Raw genomic sequence first — 12,927 nt, 5'->3', positions numbered from 1 at the left:
ATTGTGAACTTATTATTATGTGCATTTATTTTAAAGTGTTTCTTAAAAAGGAAAAAATAAATTGATGACCTATGATAATACAATATTATGCATATTTTATTTAAAGTTTTAAATTTGTGACCTAGGGTCAATGCATATTTAAATCAAATTCAGACATTGTGGGTAGTTCTATTTAGTAACCACTGAATAATTTCAATGCACACAAAATGTTAATCATATAACCCAAATTATTTGTTCTATTCAGGATCCTAATTGCAAAATTAGGAAAATAGACTAGTGCGTTTAAGGAGACTTTGAACCATGAGGGTTGAAATCAAAGCATCCAGGATTAATCCTCAGCTATAAGAATAAATGAACTCCCAGGGGCGCCTGGGTGGCTCAGTCAGGTAAGCATCTGCCCTTGGCTCAGGTCACGATCCCAGGGTCCTGGGATTGAGCCCCCACATCAGGTTCCTTGCTCAGCAGAGTGCCTGCTTCTCCCTCTGCCTCTGCCTGCCTGTCTGCATACTTGTGATCTCTCTCTCTCTCTCTCTCTCTCTGTGTGTCAAATAAATACATAAAGTTTTTAAAAAAAAAGAATAAATGAACTCTGGTGCTCAAATGGGCTGATGTTTGGATTTGCTTTGCTGAAGTAAAAAGAGGAAGAAACATGCACAATTTCACATTTAATCAAATTAGAATCTGACATCTAAAATGTTCAAGTATTTCTTCACACAGTAAACTGTTTCTAACTTCGCATATATTAGAATATCTCCATAGTAAAAATTATTTTTCTACTAAAATTTGGGATTAAAAGTATTTAATGCAATATACTTTATATTTATAAAACTATTCAGAACTCATAACAGCACTGACATTATTCTTACACTTTGTTATGTAATAGTTTCAATGAATTCAAGTAAATCCATATGTAAACTTCAAAGTGGCTGAGAGTTTCAGGAAGAGTAGTGATATCCTTTGAGTACGGCAATGGAGAATTGCTCAGACTTCATGTCTATTAGCATAATGTGTATGTGTGGGAGTACATGAAGGCTGTGACTGAGTCTGTGTAATCTATCTACTTTGCTTTCACTTTGATACGTCTCATTTATTTAAGGAAGGGAAACTCTTCAGGCCTCTTTGCAAAATTTCCTTTGGGGCCATGTTCCTGAATTTTTAAGTAATATGGTATTTATACTTAAAAATGCACGATGTGCAACGGCCTATGCCCTACTGATCTGTTCCCATCAAGTATTTTCTAGAGAATTCATCTCTTTTGCTATTTTTTCTTTTGGTCAGATAAAATTAAGGCACGTAACACATTAACATCACTTATACAACGAATTTTTTTTTTTAATTTGCATTGTCTTATTATGCAATGCTGCCATCTTGTGGCCATTTGGTCAATTTTAAAAAATGCCATTCCTGGCCCGGGTACCAGACTGACTGCTAAAGCATTACATATTTTCCAGCATCGTGGAAGATATTTACTCTTATAAATAATACCCTCTTAATTACATATCAGTAAACAAGTCATGATAGTTATTTTTTGGCATTTGAAAGTTTTATATACTTTACCTGAAAATTTCTTTACTTCAATATTAAATTCTACGTAAATTGATACTAACATCTGCCTAGAAAAAGAAAACACTGTTAAATGCTGTCTTTACATTTTTAGTACTGTCTTCACACAATAGGTTTTGTGATGTATATTTTATCCTGTATCTCTGCAAAATAAAATCATTTCTATTAACGAGTTAAACAAATTCACATTCTTTGAATGGACATATGAGGTAAAGAAAAATTATATCTGGAGCTAGAGATAATGTGGTGTCTGTCATTATTACATGCTCTAGGTTACAGAGTAAAATATTTGGTTAAATTTCATGATCGTCTATAGAGTTTACAGTTAGGAGTTTAATCATATTTTTTCCTAGATTAGGCCTTTTGTATATTGGTTGACCTTTCCTAATTTTGAAAGGCTTAACTTTCTTAAATTAAATCAAAAGAGAGAGGGAGGTACAGAGATATCCCATATACCCGTTACCCCCACCCCAACATGCACAACCCCCCCCAACTATCAACATCTCTCAGCAGAGTGAGACATTTGTTATAATGGATGTATCTACATTGACACATTATCACCCAAAGCCCATAATTTACATTAGATTCACTCTTGGTGTTGTCCATTCTGTGGGTTTGAACAGAGGTATTATAACACATATCCATCATTATGGTACCACACAGAATATTTCGCTACCTTAAAAAGTCTCTGTCCTCTACCTCTTCATCTTTTTCTTCATCCTAACTCCTAGAAACTAATGATCTTTTTTGCTGTCTCCATAGTTTTGCCTTTTTCATTTTTCTTTCATATTTAAAGCCAGATATTTTACCCAGCCCATGGTTTGTAAAACATTCTCTCATCACTTCGTGCCTGAGATAGGGCATGCCGCAAATGGTAGCTTGCAGCACAGACTTGGCTCTTTTAAGATGCCTGATGCTGCTACAGAGGAGGGTTTTTTCACTTAGTTTTAGCTTCTGGCTACCCAGGACGTGCTTTCCACTGGGATGGCTGTTCACTCACATTCCAGTTCAGTCCTTGGTTGGGGTTTCACATCTTTCTCCTCCAGTGAAGGGGCACTTTGCGGGAGATTCAGCTTCAGTTTTAGTTTGGTCTTTCTAGCATCCTGGCTCTTCCAAGAGGAAGCATAAGAATAGTGGGAACTAAATAGTGATAGTTTTATCACATTGTTCAAAATGTTTATAGAACCTTCTGCTTTTAATTCAGTCAAGCATCTAAACCCAACAATATGTATTTTCAAAACACAGCATAACACATAGTTAATTATAGTCAACATGACTGTAGAGGATTATGCTTTACTGGGTAAGAATTGGTACAGTTACTTGTAGCTTTTTGAGAGCCAATCAAACAAACTAGAAAGAAATTATTAAATCAAGATCTGGTCATAGATACGCATACATATACGTATATATGTATTGGAGCTCATTATGATGCAAATATTTTTTCTGAAAAATAGATTAGAGCACACTTAAAAAATAGTGAATTGAGGAGCAATAGGAACACATTGAAATGTGTTCCAGTGTAACTTATCAATAGGTAAATGGATATCCTGTGCTTGAATTAAAACAAACAGAACAGATGAGTTTACAGAACTGTGTCTAGGCTTTAGCTTTTCCTCAGTAGAATTACAATAATCTTTCATTATAGAATGAACATTGTTCTGAAAGCAACATTTTTCTAATTTGTGTGATTCAAGTTCAACTTGAGGAAGTGTGTAGCATATAAAATGTTGAATCAATCCTGATCATGAAAGGGCATAGGTAGGCATTTCTGATACTCACTTATATCCTGTTGCTTCTTGCTCCGGGAAAGCAGCACATGTGGTTACTATTCTCAGTTACCTAATGATTAGGCATGACCCAACCATTAGCGATGACCAATGGATTGTAAATAGGTGGCTTGTCTCATTTCTGGTTTGAAACATTTAAGTCCAATATGAGTACTATCCAGCCTTTGCTTTCTCTGTTCTATCAATCAAGGATGAGACATATTCCAGATGTTGCACCTTCAACATGTTGGGGTCTCTATTTGCTTGAATCATTGTGTTAAGGTAGGGAAATCTGAGGCCATGATGTATCACCTGAACTAAAGAGAACTTCAAATCAGCCAAAAATAAACCTTTTTTAGGTCAAGCCACTAAGATTTGGGGAGTATTTTCTTATTACAAGGTAGCCTGCCATGACTTTCACAAAAGGCTGAAAATTCATATATTTGTATGTATTTGGCCACTTATCTTCTTAACCATTCTTTGCACAATTTGACACAAACTAACATTAAGATAAAATGATTCTGTTCTCTCTCCACTGAGAATTTAGCACAAAGTATGATTTATTAGGGCTTTCCAACTCAGTAGTCATGTGATTTGCTCATTAAACACAGTGACAACTAGGAACATCAGAAAAGAAAAGATTCAGACTTGGAAAGAATAAAGGGGCACTCGCAAAAGGTCTAGACAGAAGAACGACAGGAGGAGAAAAGAAGCAGAAGACATAGGCTGCCCTCCATTTCCTCACCTCATTCAAATGTAAGGAAGATTGCCTCCTCTGAGATCCTGCAGGGTCTCCAATGCCCAGGACCAGAGATGAGTAGCTTAGGTCCTGGGATTACTCACAATTAATTACTCTTCTCTTTCAGTAGGTCTCAGTTGCTCCTGCAAGACCTTTTCCTTATCAACCCAAAGACAGTTGGCCTATTTTGGTCTCTAGGACACACCCAGAGGTTCACAGGACTTAATCTGGCCCAGCCATGAACTCTAAATATAAAATACCAATTATAAGCTCTTGTGTTTAAGATGCTGGTAAATTCTGGCACACCATTAGGGCATCGTTGGTTGAGCAGAGACTTACAAAAGCTGATGTGGTTGAAACTAGAGTGTATTATGCTAAGCAAAATAAATCAGTCAGAGAAAGACAAATACCATATGACTTCACTCGTGTGGAATTTAAGAAACAAAACAGATGGACGTAGGGAAGGGAAGCGAAAATAAAATAAGATAAAAACCAGAGAGGGAGACCAACCATGAGAGACTCTTGACTACTGAGAACAAACAGGGTTGCTGGAGGGGAGGTGGGTTGGGGGTGGAGGGAGGAGGGCACTTGTGATTGAGCACCGGGTGTTATATGTAAGTGATGAATCACTAAATGCTACTCCTGAAACTAATACTACACTATGTTAACTAACTTGAATTTAAATAAAATCTTGGAAGAAAAAAATATATATGCTGCTGGCATAATACCCATGACTTTTGTTTGGCACAACTCCAGGGGTACCCATTACCCTGCAGTCTATGTTAATGGCAGCCCCTGGCACTCAATTCATATAGGAATACATTGTGATGATGCACCATGGAGTTATGCCATGTGATGGCCCTAAATACCAAGCACAGAGAAGATACTTGATATTGATGCTTGTTAGTTTCTTCTTATTTTCATAGGCTCTTATTTGAGGGGGCTGGTGCCTATTAATATTTCATCTTTTGGGGGAAGCAGGTTCTAACTGGGATATATTTGATACATTTTATGTGATCAAAAAGTTGGCTCAAGTGTTCTGCTAATAAGGGTTAATTTGCAATATTTTTTATTGTGTTCTGAAATCTTTTTCAAGTTAATCATAATAATAGCTAACATTTATATAGCACAATATAGAAATGTTTTTATGCTTTTTATATTCTATTTTTACTAAAAATGCTGTTTTAAGGTAATGTGTAAGTTATATGATGTTACTATTTCTGCTTCCTAGATTCAGGAAGTGAGGCACAGAGAGATTACTTACCTTTTCTAGAATCACAGAGCACATGAGTATTTGAGTTGCCATTAGAATTCAGACAGTCTGGCTCCAGAGAGCCTCTCCCTAAGTATATGTGTTATCTAGCTTCAGATCTATTTGTCTTGCTCACTGTATTCCTCTTCAAAATTCTTTTGCTGATATGAGTTTAGTGTTGAAAATGTGGTTATGAGGAAGCAAGCCACTTGGTTTGTTTCTCCCAAATAATTAATAAACGGGTTATTTTATCCTTGCTATCATATATACATGACCCATTAATATGTCTAAGAAGTACCTTATGAGATTAAATTTGATCATTTAAAACATTAAAACATATAAAAATGAACATATTTTCAAATTCTTACATCTATTTCTCTAATTGCCTGTGTTTACAAATAGAATGCATTCACTTTTTGTTTATATCTGCCTCTAAAATCTAATCCAATCACATGACAATTTCCTTAAGATGTGATGTTTGAACTTTTAATAATAGCGGAATATATTTATTTATAGTTTCCTTTTATGACCTGAAGAGAAATTTTGTAAAACATTATCAACAACAAAAACAGATACAATGTAGAAGGAATTACCTACTCACTTATACTCCGGAGAAAATGAGGAAGTGTTCTCAGTGGGACATCCTACCAGAATCCAAGAGGAGTCAGACAAACGTCCATCTCCCAGACTTGACATGCTTGAGATGTGCTCTGTTTTGGTCAAAGGAGTCTTGAAGAGGAAGAGTGGAAAGGGGGCCTTACCTCAGTGCAGCATCCAATTTCTTGAGCCTTTGAAGAGAAAGGAGTCATGGTCCGAGAGTTTCAGCACAAATTTCCAAGACCTAGGGCATGCAACTTTGGCTTTTTGTCTAGATAACAAATAGCTGCATTAAGTTATGGCAGAGATCACTCATGCCAATACAGCTGAGAGTTAATATTTGTTATGGAAACTTGAGAATGAGTGGCTTTTGGGGATATCTGGATACAGCCTTCTTGGCACTTGCATTGCATTGAAGTTCCCACTCTGAAGGCACATTGTAGGGCATGATGATGCCAGGAAGCGGCTTCCAGAACATCAGACTTCAAGGAGGAATCCAGAATAGGAGAAGCAAGTATGGATGTTTGTGGAGTGGTTCGTTAAAGCAGGGGAGGCAGGCATGGGAGAGGTTCTCCCACATGTTTGAGGGTTGGTGAGATACAGACTACTGTGGCTAACCTCAGGTGAAGTCTCATTTTCCTCCCTAGTAACAGAACTCTGATTTTGGGAGTCATACTGCCATCCAGAATAAAAGACTTCATTTCATATCCTTCTTGCAGCTCAGTGTGGCCACATCACTAAATCCTCCACAATGAAATCTAAGTGGATGAGTTTTATGAGGCTTCTGGAAATGCTCTTAAGTGAATTCATTTCTTTAGGAAGAAATTTTTGAAATTTCTTCTTTTGGCCTGAAAAATGAACTTGATGGCAGGAATTTCAGCCATTTTGAAACAGGAGTTTCAAATTAGTGTAGGACACGTTGGAATTCCTAATGAAACAATGGGAAGACAAAGAATCAATCAGCTTAATACAATATCTGGTGTAGCCACAGCCCAACTAAGCATGACAGTGTTTGACTATGAGTTTTATATCACAAAACTGGCCTGAAGGGGTTATCATTCAAACAATAAATACTAAGAACCTTCTATAAGTGATGCCCTATACAGACATGCTAAGTGTGGTCAAAGAAATGAATAAAACTTTGTGCTTATACCCAGGGTCACAGGAGGCAGAAGAAAGACAAGCATTTTCCAAGTTATATAAAACATTTTTTTAAAAATAAACTTTATGGGGCTCCTGGGTGGCTCGGTCAGTTAAAGCATCTGACTCTTGGTTTTAGCTCATGTCATGATCTCAGGGTGGTGAATCAAGCCCCGTATAGGGCTCCACGATCAGCAGGGAGTCTGCTTGAGATTCTCTCCCTCTCCCTCTGCCTCTCCCCCCACTTGCACGCACACACTCTTTCTCTAAAATAAATAAAAAATAAAAATAAAATCTTTAAACAAAAAAATAAAAATAAACTTTGTTTTTTAGAGCAGTTTTTGGTTCACAGCAAAATTGAGCAGAAAGTATAGAAATTTCTATATACCTCCTGCCCCCACACATGCATATTCTCCCCCATTGTCAACATGCCCCACCAGAGTGGGACATTTGTTACAATCAATGAACTTACAGTAACACATCATTACCACCCAAAATCTATAGCTTATATTAGGGTTCACTTTTGGTGTTGTACATTCTATGGGTTTTGACAAATGTATAATGGCATGAATCTACCTTTATGATATCATACAGCATAGTTGCACTACCCTAAAAATCCTCTGTGGTCCACCTTTCAAAAATTTCAAGAGTGCTATCAGTGCACAAAGAAGTTACATAATGTTTGGAGATTTCAAGTATTGAAATGTGCCGGTGATCTAATTTATATAAATGTAGAGCCTATGATGTGTCCTTGGCTTATCTTCCTGACAATGTCAAGATATTAGAGTCTCTGCAACCTCTAGTGGCACACAAGGCAGGTCCCTTTAAGAATTCATGAAACAGACTGATATATTCTTTGGGCTAACTCCAGGATATTGTTGGTGATTAGGAAATCAGTTGATTGACATGATAATATCTTTGCATTTACTTTCTAAACTTGGATTTCAGACTTGCTTCTCAGAGCAGATCATACAGTACAGTGCCCTTTCCTAGAGTTCAGGGCTGTGATTGCTAAGCTGTTATCAGTCATATTTGGTTTGTACTGATTGAAAGCGATGTTAACAAGCTGCAAAAATGACACAGTCATTCTCAGGCAAAATTTCTAAGCAGATTAATAAACACATTTTTTGAGGGATTAGAGCACTTACAAAGGGAAGGGATGATCTTTAGAAAATAACAAGTTCACTAAGTATAAGACCAAACTCAAGTTACATCCTGTGAGATAAGGTGAATGCTGAAGATGTACCTCTATGCCATTTATGGCAGCATATTTTCAAAGTTTCTCTCTATTCAGTAGCAAAATCTGGCAAAATTTAAGCTGGATGAAGATGCCAATCAGAAAGATTTACATCTAAAGAAATGACTTGAAATTTCTGAGACTCATTTCTTTCTCATTTAGTTGTCAGCCCTAATCTATGTAGATGCATGGACAAGGGATAAACAAATCGTGAATAGTGAAGTAGAGGAAAGTGTAATGGGGGTACAAACAAACATTTTTCCCATGGTAGGAGTGGAAATAAGGAGCAGTTCACAGGAGTAGTAGACTTGGTTACCTGAGCTTTGAATACAACAATACTTTTTCAATGGAATGTTTTCCTGTTATTTATATATGATTATATCTGACCAGAGGACTTAAAAGATGATGATATCAAGACATAAAAATCATCTAAAATTATGCTTGTGCGATTTTTATGTATCTATGTTTCTGTTTCTGAGATGGAATTTGAATCACCAGTGCACTTATAAATGTGTCATTCATCTTCAGTCCCACATGACCTGTATGATATTGAATTGCAAGAGCCATGATTAGGGATGGGCAGGGCTGATTTCTGGATAATAGCAATTGTTTCTTTTCCTAGATAGTTGAGATGAAGCTTTATATTTTAAAGAAACAAGCATATGTTTTACTGATGCATGGGTTCTAAAGCATGAACTTTTCTCATTAAGGATAAAAATATTTAATCTCAAAAAGCCATCTTTAGTTGAAATTTATTACTATCTATCTATAGCTTTCATTAGGATACACTTATTGGAACTCATGCAATGATATATGTCAATGATATCTCAAGTGAGCTGGGAAAAACACCTATGTTTACAGAAGATTTCAACTTGTTGTACTCATTGTATGTGAGTCTGACTATGGTTTACATTTCATTCTCCAGCGACACGTTGCCTTTATTCCCTTATTAAAACAACAAAGTATTAAAATTGTTTCTTGTCTCAATTTTATTTTCTCATTTTGCCATGATGGTTAAACTTAACTTTGACCTCTAGTTCATAATCAAGGTTTTCTTTTTTCCTTTCTCTTAAGACGAGCTATTTTATTTCTTTCTTATTCCATTTGCTGTTCCTGTTTTCCCTTTCCCTCAAAATACAAAACAAAGGTTTTAAAGTAATTTGTATGAATATCCATTTTTGTCTTCTGTGTTTGGGAGTTTTAGATATTTTTCTTTTCTGCACAATTTTGCTTTCCACTCTTTCTATGGACATAACCTCTTACAAGGCAAGGCTGTAGTAGAGTAAAAATTTTCCCTCATATAGACTGATTTATTTATTCCACAGCTCTTTGTAGGTTACTTATTGTTTCTTATGTTTATGCTAAACAAATTTGATAGGGATCGAATCAAAAGGAGAGAAAACTTAAAAAATTAAACAATTCTTTGAATTTCGACTTGCACAAAGAAGGGATTAATTTAAGTGTGCAATTAGCAAGTCTTTTTATGATTAACATTTTATATCCAAGCATCTCCTTAAAGCCCATGACTTTGTGCGAGGTTAAATAAGTTCTGTTAGTGATAGGAGTAAAATCAGTTGTACTATAGAACTGTAACCTACTGAGAATGAAAACTGAGAAATAGTAAGTAAAATAAGTTCATCAAGAATCAGCATATAGGGGCACCTGGGTGGCTCAGTCAGTTAAGCATCTGCCTTCAGCTCAGGTCATGATTCCAGGGTCCTGAGATCAAGCCCTGCATGGGGCTCCTTGCTCAGCGGGGAGTCTGCTTCTCCCTCTCCCTCTGCCTGCCACTCCCCCAGCTTGTGCTCTCTCTCTCTCTCCATCAAATAAATAAATAAAATCTTAAAACAAAAAAAGAATCAGCATATAATTCAAAGAAATGCAAAAGTATTTTCCCATTATATAATGCAATCAATGTTTTTTTCCAAGTACCTTTTTTCTTTATTTTTTTTTCTTAAATTAGTATCATACTTCATTTTATTTTGAAAGTGGTTGTGTGTGGGAGAAGAAATAGATTTTTAACTTAATTAGGAAAAATTCTTTGTGAAATCATATATTTTGGTGGAGAAGTTGATAGATCTAAAGTTTATAATAATTTGATTTAAACCCTGACTTGAGTAAAAGGTACATCTCTATAATCCCTGAACACACACTAAATAAACATTTAATGAAGCCACAAAAACCTGTTTGGATTTTTTCCTCCATCTTATGTCCTCCCTCCACTTAGATTAATGTTTACCAAGATAAATTGTGTATTTTTTGTAGAACAACGGATAACATGTAACCCCTCTGGATGCAAAGATCTTTCTCCAGTAAGACAATTGATTATTGTACCTTCACTCCGCACCCCCGCTCACCCTTGCCAGGACCTGCTCACACTGACATTTTCGGATGTGTTCACTATCCAGTTGGCTCCAAAAATAACACACAGTGCTTGTGCATGAGGTGCAAGGCTCTGCTTTTTCTAAAGGCCTGCATTTCCATGGAAACCAGACAGGCAGAAAAGAAAGAATAAGTGCATGAAACCACTCAGCACTTAGAAACAAAGCTGAATGCAGACCAACTGCCTCATCTGAATTCAGCCTGTGAAAACCGGGAGCCACCTGACCCTGGACTACGAAAGGAAAACATGCTCCCTGCTGGCTTCAGTCCATGAAAAACACATCGTTTCCTTATGCTGGATATTCTAAAGGCTAGAAAGGCAGGGTTTGAAATCCAAAAGCCTGCATTATTTCTACCTTCTGCCTTTCTTTGGTTGTCTGAAGCTCACATATCCATTCTGTAAAATGCACAATCATACAAAAAAAATTTCTGAATTGCTTATCGTTTCAAAAGGATTTTCAAGATTATTTAAATCTTAAAGCTTAATGAACAATGCTGTGCAATCCTTACAAAATGTGATATTAAACCAAAGATCCTTGCCCGTGGTAGCTTCATCAAGTACTGCATATTGTCAAATATCTACCTAAGTCTTGCTACCAGCAAGGAGGAATGTCTTCTATTCAGAAACCAAACAGTTGCAGATCCAGGGGAAGAAAACTGTGTGTGACTCTAGCATCAGAGCTTCCTAGAGGAGTATGCAATTTTGATTTAATTGATACGAAGAGTACTACTAAAACTACATGTATGTTGTGAAATGTAAGTTGATTCTATTTGTTTGTAAAAACCATCCAACCATTTCTCTTTGTGATAGAAAAAACCTGCTATGATGGTGCTGAGTAACTTTTACTCCTCTTTCCACTTCTGCCTGATCCCCACACCTTAGCATTTGGGCCACATCCCTCTGATGTTAAGAGGACTGTTGCTTGCCTGACATGTGTACTCTGGGTTCTAGAATAGAAAACACAGATGTGGGTTGGGGTCATTCAGTTTGGGCTTATCTCTTCAGCCGTATCTGATCTTGTAATTCAAAGATTAGTTGAGACTCTATTAAATGTGTTAATCTGTGTGCGCAAGTATAAACTTTTCTTCCTTGTTGAGGGACAAGTATGAGTGTATCGGGGCTATTTTGCCACCACAGAATTTAGATATTACAGCTATGTTAAAGTAACTAAACAAGGAGGCCACTGGACTGACGTGGCTCTAACACCATGGTTGTCTACATAAGCAAACCACAATCTAAGTCTGTAAATGCCTCCAGGTTATGAAATCAGAATGCTCCAGGCAACCAATCACAAACAGCCAACTGGTCTTTAAGCTGAAGCCAATCAAATTATTTCTGGTCTTTGCTTCTGTACCTTCTCTATGTTGGTCTTTTCTCTGGCTCATTTCAGGAGAGCTCTCCTAACCACATCAGGTTTGGCACTGCCTGATTTGAATAAGTTTTTGCTCAAATAATCTCTTAAAAGTTTTAATATGCTTCAGTTTATCTTTTAATAGCCGGCAAGTAAACATATCTAGTATCTGATATGATGACACTTACCTCCAAAAGGAAAAAGTCAAAGAAGACAAATGTGGCCAACGGACAAGAGGCAATTTGAGTAGACCTTGGTATGTGCCACTCAATTTGAGTCCAGTTTTCCTAGACTCATGGAAGGTTCTTATGTATTGGAGGTTATAATAAAGAAGGAGAAATAAAAAAGAAAAACATTAAATAAAGCTTTAAAAGTGGAGCATGAGTTCTGAGAAGAGAAAGTGACGTAAGTTGGAGTAGAGAGTTTTTCTCCAATTCATCATGTGATTCTGTGGTATGTTAGAAAGAGCTCCAGAGAGAAGCCTCATGACATTTCAGAGACAAGCACTACAGTGGGAAAAAAAAAAAAAAATGCATGTTGGACATCTGATGGGGAGAGGGCTGAATGTAGATACTTTTAAAGAACACCTACAAGATATTCTAGAAATCACAACTAATAAAAAGGTAAGGATTTGGACCTGGGGTCCCTGAATTCTCTGGGTAGAGGAGATAGTATTTTGTTATTTTTACCTTGCTGTGGTGAGAGGACATTATGAAGTATTTGCTGTTGCTCCCTCAACCCCTGTGAATCTTTAACTTTGTTACAACCCACTTCTCCATGAGAAACTGTCAAGTCAACTAAAGAACAGAGACATGAAACCACTGGGTTTTAAACTTCAATAAAAGTTAGCTCATTTGTAAAACAGTTCTAGAAAGAATACTTGTTGAGGCATAGCCATC

Source organism: Zalophus californianus, chromosome 5, assembly GCF_009762305.2.
Source record: "Zalophus californianus isolate mZalCal1 chromosome 5, mZalCal1.pri.v2, whole genome shotgun sequence".
NCBI lineage: Eukaryota > Metazoa > Chordata > Mammalia > Carnivora > Otariidae > Zalophus > Zalophus californianus.
This window is presented reverse-complemented; position numbering follows the sequence as displayed.